At 46.2% G+C, this 8,016-nt stretch overlaps 1 long non-coding RNA gene and 1 pseudogene across 1 annotated transcript; one reads left to right on the plus strand and one right to left on the minus strand.

Moving 5' to 3' along the window:
- Positions 1–1,919: 1,919 nt before the first annotated feature.
- On the minus strand, positions 1,920–4,953 carry LOC140207681 (uncharacterized). The gene is made up of 3 exons (XR_011888618.1): positions 4,731–4,953; positions 2,526–2,590; positions 1,920–1,989 (listed from the first exon to the last, which is right to left on the minus strand). It is a non-coding gene; the product is annotated as an uncharacterized lncRNA (long non-coding RNA).
- Positions 4,954–6,474: 1,521 nt separating this feature from the next.
- Positions 6,475–6,606, plus strand: LOC140208813 (U2 spliceosomal RNA; annotated as a pseudogene).
- Positions 6,607–8,016: the final 1,410 nt, after the last annotated feature.

The raw sequence follows: 8,016 nt of genomic DNA on the forward strand, positions 1-8,016 counted from the left end.
CAGATGAGTTGAACAGGTAACACACATCAAAGTTGCTGGTGAATGCAGCAGGCCAGGCAGCATCTCTAGGAAGAGGTACAGTCGACGTTTCAGGCCGAGACCCTTCGTCAGGACAGGAGTTGAACAGGTACTTTGGATCTGTCTTCACTAGGGAAGACACAATCTCCCAGATGTAATAGTGGCCAAAAGACCAAGCGTAATGGATGATTTGAAGGAAATTTATATTAGGCAGGAAATGGTGCTGGATAGGCTGTTGGGTCTGAAGGCTGATAAGTCCCCGGGACTTGATGGTCTGCATCCCAGGGTACTTAAGGAGGTGGCTTTAGAAATTGTGGACGCAGTGGTAATCATTTTCCAATGTTCTATAGATTCAGGATCAGTTCCTGTGGATTGGAGGGTGGCTAATGTTGTCCCTTTCTTCAAGAAGGGAGGAAGAGAGAAAACAGGAAATTATAGACCGGTTAGCCTGACGTCGGTGGTGGGAAAGATGCTGGAGTCAATTATAAAAGATGAAATTACGACACATCTGGATAGTAGTAACAGGATCGGTCTGAGTCAGCATGGATTTACGAAGGGGAAATCGTGCTTGACTAATCTTCTGGAATTTTTTGAGGATGTAACTATGAAAATGGACAAGGGAGAGCCAGTGGATGTAGTGTACCTGGACGTTCAGAAAGCCTTTGATAAAGTCCCACATAGGAGATTAGTGGGCAAAATTAGAGCACATGGTATTGGAGGCAGAGTACTGACATGGATTGAAAATTGTCTGGCTGACTGAAAAGAGTAGTGATTAACGGGTCCCTTTCGGAATGGCAGGCGGTGACCAGTGGGGTACCGCAGGGTTCAGTGCTGGGACCGCAGCTGTTTACAATATATATTAATGATTTAGATGAGGGAATTAAAAGTAACATTAGCAAATTTGCCGTTGACACAAAGCTGGGAGGCAGTGTGAAATGTGAGGAGGATGTTATGAGAATGCAGGGTGACTTAGACAGGCTGGGTGAGTGGGCAGATGCAGTTTAATGTGGATAAATGTGAGGTTATCCACTTTGGTGGTAAGAACAGGAAGGCAGATTATTATCTAAATGGAGTCAAGTTAGGAAAAGGGGAAACACAATGAGATCTAGGTGTTCTTGTACATCAGTCACTGAAAGCAAGCATGCAAGTACAGCAGGCAGTGAAAAAAGCTAATAGCATGCTGGCCTTCATAACAAGGGGAATTGAGTATAAGAGCAAAGAGGTCCTTCTGCAGCTGTACAGGGCCCTGGTGAGACCACACCTGGAGTACTGTGTGCAGTTTTGGTCTCCAAGTTTGAGGAAGGACATTCTTGCTATTGAGGGAGTGCAGCGTAGGTTCACAAGGTTAATTCCCGGAATGGCGGGACTGTCATATGTCGAAAGCTTGGAGCGACTGGGCTGGTATACTCTGGAATTTAGAAGGCTGAGGGGGGATCTTATTGAAACATGTAAGATTATTTAGGGATTGGACACGCTGCAGGCAGGAAGCATGTTCACGCTGATGGGTGAGTCCAGAACTAGAGGCCACAGTTTAAGAATTAGGGGCAGGCCATTTAGAACAGAGTTGAGGAAAAACTTTTTCACCCAGAGAGTGGTGGATATATGGAATGCACTGCCTCAGAAGGCTGTGGAGGCCAAGTCTCTGGATGCTTTCCAAAAAAAGAGATGGATAGAGCTCTTAAAGATGGTGGAATCAAAGTTTATGGGGATAAGGCAGGAACTGGGTACTGATCGTGGATGATCAGCCATGATCACAGTGAATGGCGGTGCTGGCTCGAAGGGCCGAATGGCCTACTCCTGCACCTGTTGTCTAAATGTCTGAACTGCTGTGAATAAGGCATAACAATTTTCAATTTTTGTTCTATTACACAATAAAAGTGAAGAGATTTGCATCCTTGTACCTTGGTCATCAAGTAACAGAGTCTCTGGCTTGATGCCCCTGTGTGTAATTCCATTGTTGTGAAGATATTCCTGAAAGTAGCCAAAGACAAATATAAATCAGGTATTCTGAATTTACATCTTTTTCTAATTCTCCAAGCCCACAAAATATCAATTGTACAAATGGAACAGGTTTCTGGCAGAATTAGTCAGATACAATTGCTGGACAATCGGTTCAGAGAATATTTTGTGACTTAATCTGGGTGCACACTAGACTTCCAGTGCCGATATGAAAGTTGAGTATTAAGGCTGGCCTGGAAGAATGATGAAACTTCTGAAGATGCTTTGGGAGGTCACCCATCCATGAACAGCATTTTACTGTCAAAGGGAACTATGGTGAGCTCCAAAATTGATCTCATTTGAAAATTGGGACAAAGCACTGTTAACCTCCTTACTGCTGGTTATAGTGCTAGTTCAATTCTGGCAGACAAAGCTCTTCGAGAGCAAACATGGGCAGGTAAATCCATCTATGATCATGCTCAGTAATGTACGTCGAAATAGAGAAAACTGCTGCTGCACGTCATAAACACTCACTTAAAACAAAGGGATAAATGATGAGGAGCACTTACCACTCCTGCTATCAGCTGCTGGAAAAACCCATCAGCATCTGCCTCGGGCATCCCCACGTCAGGCTCTGTGGGAAGGCAGATCACATTAATCAAAGGCTGAACTTGGGATCAGTTCGCAAATCATTAATATTGTCTGAAATTATGTCATTTTACATCACGCTTAAATTTAATCCCAAATCCCAGGCCTCATTTCACTCAGGTGCCCAAGTAGATGGATTCTCCAACATGCCCTATTTAGACCACAGACAAAAAAACCTAGGACAGCTGAAGCAGCTTACATACTGAACTTTAAAGCCTGTCCTACTTTGTCCCCGTAACATCTGGAAATGTATTATGTACAACTTCAGATGTTCCATTTCTCCCATAATTTAGTTTTCTGGGTGTTCTATAGGGAGAATGTCTGGGAGTGGATGCCAGCTTTTTCCAGCTCAGGACACAAAGGTGCAGTTACTAAAGAACCCACACAAGTATATCTGTAAAAGTGACAGCAACAGTACAACCAAAATTATTAAAATTAGCCAATCCGTATACAAAACATCTTTAACCCTTCCCCCCTCACCCCAAACTTCTCTATTTTAAACCCTAAGTTTAAGCACAGATCCTACCTATTCTATCAAAGAGCTCTCCTCCACTGCAATACTCCAAAAACAAGTATTGGATATGGGCCTCGACGATGCCCATAAAAGCCGACAGTCTTTTCATGGTTCAACATCTTATTGATGCATATTTCTCTCTTGATGTTATCAGGGTAGTCACGAGCATGTGTGGTGTCCACTTTCTTCACTGTCACTGCTTCCTTTGTTCATCGACTAATTGCCAGTTGTACCCTATGATCAAATACAAAACCGTTGTCTACATTGCAAAACTTCTCAATGCTCCATTGAGTTAAATGCATCAGAAACAGAGCATGAGCCAAATGGCTCTTCATCCCCGCTACCCCATGCAATAAGATCATTATTGATCTGGTTTTGGCCTCAACACCACTTTCCAACTCTCCCTCTGCACCTGTAGATTTCCATGTAGTTCATATGCCTGCAATATATTGTATATTCTATGGCTCTACCACAACTCTTAAAGTGGAGAATTCCAAAGGATCACAACCTGCAGAAGAAATTCTTCTTCATCTCCTGATCAATGGGAAACCAGTTACTCATACTATATCCCATTTTCTCGATATCCTCACTTGGAGAAACATCGTCTCAGCATCTTGTCTGACAACACCCTCAGAATCTTGCTTCAGTAAGATCACCTCTCTTTCTTCCCTACTCGCTCACCCCTCGCCCCCATACGTGAATCCCTATTCAAATATATCCTTCCTTAAAGACGAGATCTAAACTGTACACAGATCGCCAGGTGTTGTCTCACGAGCTCCCAATAAATTTGCTACAAAACATCCTTACCTTTGTTTTCCATAATCCTTACAATAACCTACACACCATTCTTGTGTGCTAGAGATTGAGTTTGCACTGCAACATTCTCTAATCACCTCTCTATTTAACCATCAAGTTTTTCATTCTTCCTTCCAGGGCAGGCAGGCAACTTCATATTTTGTTCTACATTATATTTCAAAGGCCACCTTTCTGCTCGTTCACTTAACCTGTGCTCATCACCGGATAAGCCACTTATCTCAAATTTGTTGAAAATATAAAGAACACACATCCGGTCTCCTCAGATTACAAGCAATGCATCCACTATCTCTGATGCCACTTATTTGTAAAGACACAAATTTGTCCTGTACTTTTTCACTGATAAAAATAAAAATTTCTCTCTCCCTACAGACCTTTGCAATCTGTTATTATTTTCATTATTTAGAATCTGTACCTTCTCATTCCCAATTTTACAATGAGCCTCAAAAACCAACATTACTTTTGGCTTTTTGCTTGTATTTCTGTAAAAACCCCATCAATATTTTTAATAATTTTCTTATATGTTCCACATTCTTTACAATTTTTGTGGCATACCTTGTAGTTTTAAACTTTCCCAGTCCTCTTGCCTACCGTCAATTAATTAATCCTCATTATAACACATGTTATTATCACCCTAACTTCCTTGGGAATTCTCCACAGATGGTGCACCCTTCTCGTGGGGCGTTTCTTTCTCCAGACTTTTGCTGCAAGTTAAGAAATACCTCCTTAAATGAGTGCTATTGCTAATCTACCAAACCAGTTTTTAAGAATTATTTTTTGAACTGCATGACTTACTCACCATATGCTCCTTCACCCAAAGTCTGCAGCAGATCCCAATCTTGCACAAACGGAACTGCCATCGTCCTGCACAATCACGAATGATGCTGAAAAGGGGAACGCATGATCACAAGCTGAAGTCATCTTCAGGTACACTTGAAGGACAGCCAGAGACCTTTCCTCCCAGTGCAGAAGTGGCTGATACCAGAGGGCATCATTTTAAGGTGACCGGAGAAAAGTACAGGGGGATATCAGGTGTAAGATTTTTTTTATATATAAAGCACAGAGAGTGGTGTGTGGAACACACTGACTACCAGAGTGTTGGTAGAGGCTGATATATTCTGGACATGAAAGGGATTTTAGAAAAGTAGAGGGTGATTTAGGAGGGAGTGGTTAGCCCGAACGATCTGCACTGTGCTGTAGTGTTCTATAAGGTTATTTTTAGTTATTGGCTTTTCAGAATCCACACTTCATTGCCAATGTGAGATTTCACTGCACATCCATCATTGCCCAAAGGAATTGACAGTGAATGCATCTGGAACAACTGCACTTCTTCTGGTTAAGGATCTCTGTACTCCTGAGGGGGAAAGCATTGGCGTTCCAGGATTTCGATCCAGCCACCACAATGACGGAACGGCAATATCTTTTCAATGAAAATAAGTGCTGGGGATACTTGTCACTTCATTCAGCATTCTGCAGAGAAACAGAGCAAATGTGTCAGGTTAATGGCTCTTCCTTAGAACTGATGAAAGATCTCTGCCATGATTAAGAATCACATCACATCTGAATCATTCTCTACAGAATGCTGCATTACCACCGAATCCTTTTCGGTATTTTATGCCTCTTTTCCTCAGATTTCCACCTTTTTCTCTCCTTGGAGATGTAGTAAGCCATAGGTTGGAGAACGTTGTTAAATGCTGGATGGAGCTGCACAAATTTAGGCAAATGCGGAATATTCATAAATATCTCCAGTATTTGGCTTGTGGCATATGGCAGAAAGACCTTGGGATATCAGGAAAGCAGTGTACCCACATTCTCCCGATTATCACCAATTTCTTAACGGAACCAGCTCTGGTCAAAAAGCTGAAGTCCAGCCGGACGGTTAGATTTTTTTTCTCTGTGGAAATAATCTATTGACTGCTATGCCGTTATTTGTCACATGCCAGCTCACATTTAAATATTGTCAAAGTTGCAACCCTACCCCCTCCCTTTCGTCCGACTCTACCCCGTCCCTCTCCCCCCAACTACCCATCGTCCCTCATCAAACGGCCTCACTTCCCCCATTTACAACCCCAGCCATCGCTTCCATCCGATGTTCCTATCCACACTCCTCCCGTTTCCGGAGATCCCCCTTCCCCAGTCACCTGCCCCGCCGGGCCCGCCGAACGACTCGGCCCAAACTTTGCTTCTCTCGCTGCAACGCCTTCCGTAAACGTCATCACGCTTGCACTAACATCAGACGCTAGAGAGGGCGGGTGGAACAGTTCGACAGGACTATCAGCTGAGAGGAGTATTCATACAAACCACGGCCGCCTCTCTCATTTGGTTGGTACAATATCAGCTATTTTACGTGATCAGCTGTATTCCGAGAGAGATTTCGCGACAAGGGAGAAAAATACAACTTATGTCAAAGATTGAGAGAAATTACACCAAATCTACTTCAAACGTTGGAGAGAAGTAGGATAAATCGGTGTCCTGTAGACAATCGGTCCAACTTAATAGAGGGAAGACTAGCAGGATCCAAAAGGGTCCGGACAGTAGTGGGTATCGCTTCTCGGCCTTTTGGCTAAGATCAAGTTTAGTATCTGTTCTTATCAGTCTTGGTGCCTGTTGGTGAGATCTGGCGATGAGGCATTTTGCCAGATGAACTGGACAGTCTGCTCAGGGAACCACCCCACTGTGTCCATCACGTCCTTCTCCTGCAGTGCCTGCGGGACACTTCGTGCCGACCACTGCCTGATGGCCTTGTGGTCAAAGGCGTTCTCCTGGAAGAACTTTGCTACGTGGGATAGGTATGCCGGCAACGACCAGCTGACTGGGGCGTTGCGCGGGAGTGGGGCCAGACCCATCCTTCGTAGCCAGGGTGACAGGTAGAACCTGGGCACATAGTGGTACTTGGTGCCCACATACCTGGGCTCTACACACAACCTGATGCAGCCACATACGAAGCTGGCCATCAGGGTGAGGGCGACATTGGGGACGTTCTTGCCCCCGTTGTCCAGGGACTTGTGCATGGCGGTCCGTCTCACCCGCTCCATCTTGGATCCCCAGACGAATCTGAAGGCAGCCCGGGTGATTTCCGAGCTGTAGGAGCGGGGGACAGGCCAGACCTGCGCCAAGGACAGCAGCCCTGAGAGCACCTCACACCTGATGACCAGGTTCTTGCCCGTTATCGACAGGGAGCGCCCTCCCCACAGTCCCAGTTTCTGTTTCACCTTGGCAGTCCGCTCCTGCCAGTTCTTGTTGCACGCCTCAGCCCCTCCGAACCAGATCCCCAACACCTTCACGTGGTCGGACCTGATGGTGAAGGGGACGCTGGATCGGTCGGGCCAGTTGCCAAAGAGCATGGCTTCGCTCTTCGTGCGGTTGACCCTGGCCCCCGACGCTAGCTCGAACTGTTCGCAGGTGCCAATCAACCTGCGAACTGACCTCAGATCAGAGCAGAAGACGGTGACGTCGTCCATGTACAGGGAGGTTTTCACTTGGGTCCCTCCACTGCCTGGCAGCGTCACCCCTCTTATGCCCTCATCCCTCCTGATGGCTGGCGGTGAGAGGGGCCCTCCCAGTCAGAGCCCTCCTGTACGCCCGGAACGTCGTCTCCGCACCCCACTGCCCACGGGAGGACTGCAGTGAGGAGGAGTCTGTGACCCACCTCTTTGCACACTGCCAGTTCGCAAAGAGGGTGTGGAGGAGGATGGACGGGCTAGTGTCACGTTTCATCCCCAGCAGCTGCGTGACAGAGGACTCTCTGATCTACGGGCTGTTCCCGGGGACGCACACGGAGACCAACATCCGGTGCTGCTGGCAGATCATCAACTCGGTGAAAGACGCTCTTTGGTCAGCCCGAAACTTGATGATCTACCAGCACATGGAGATGTCCGTGGGAGAATGCTGCCGACTGGCACACTCTCGGCTGCAGGAGTACGTGCTGAGGGACGCACTGAAACTTGGTGCAGCCACCGCAAGGGCCCGGTGGGGAAGGACCACAGTATAGGTTTCTCCACCCGTGGGAGTGGGAGGGGTCGGTGGGCGGGGAGTATACCCCTCAACAATGAGATGCTAAGCTGAACTACTGGAGTGCCACGTGG

This window comes from Mobula birostris, chromosome 13, assembly GCF_030028105.1.
Source record: "Mobula birostris isolate sMobBir1 chromosome 13, sMobBir1.hap1, whole genome shotgun sequence".
NCBI lineage: Eukaryota > Metazoa > Chordata > Chondrichthyes > Myliobatiformes > Myliobatidae > Mobula > Mobula birostris.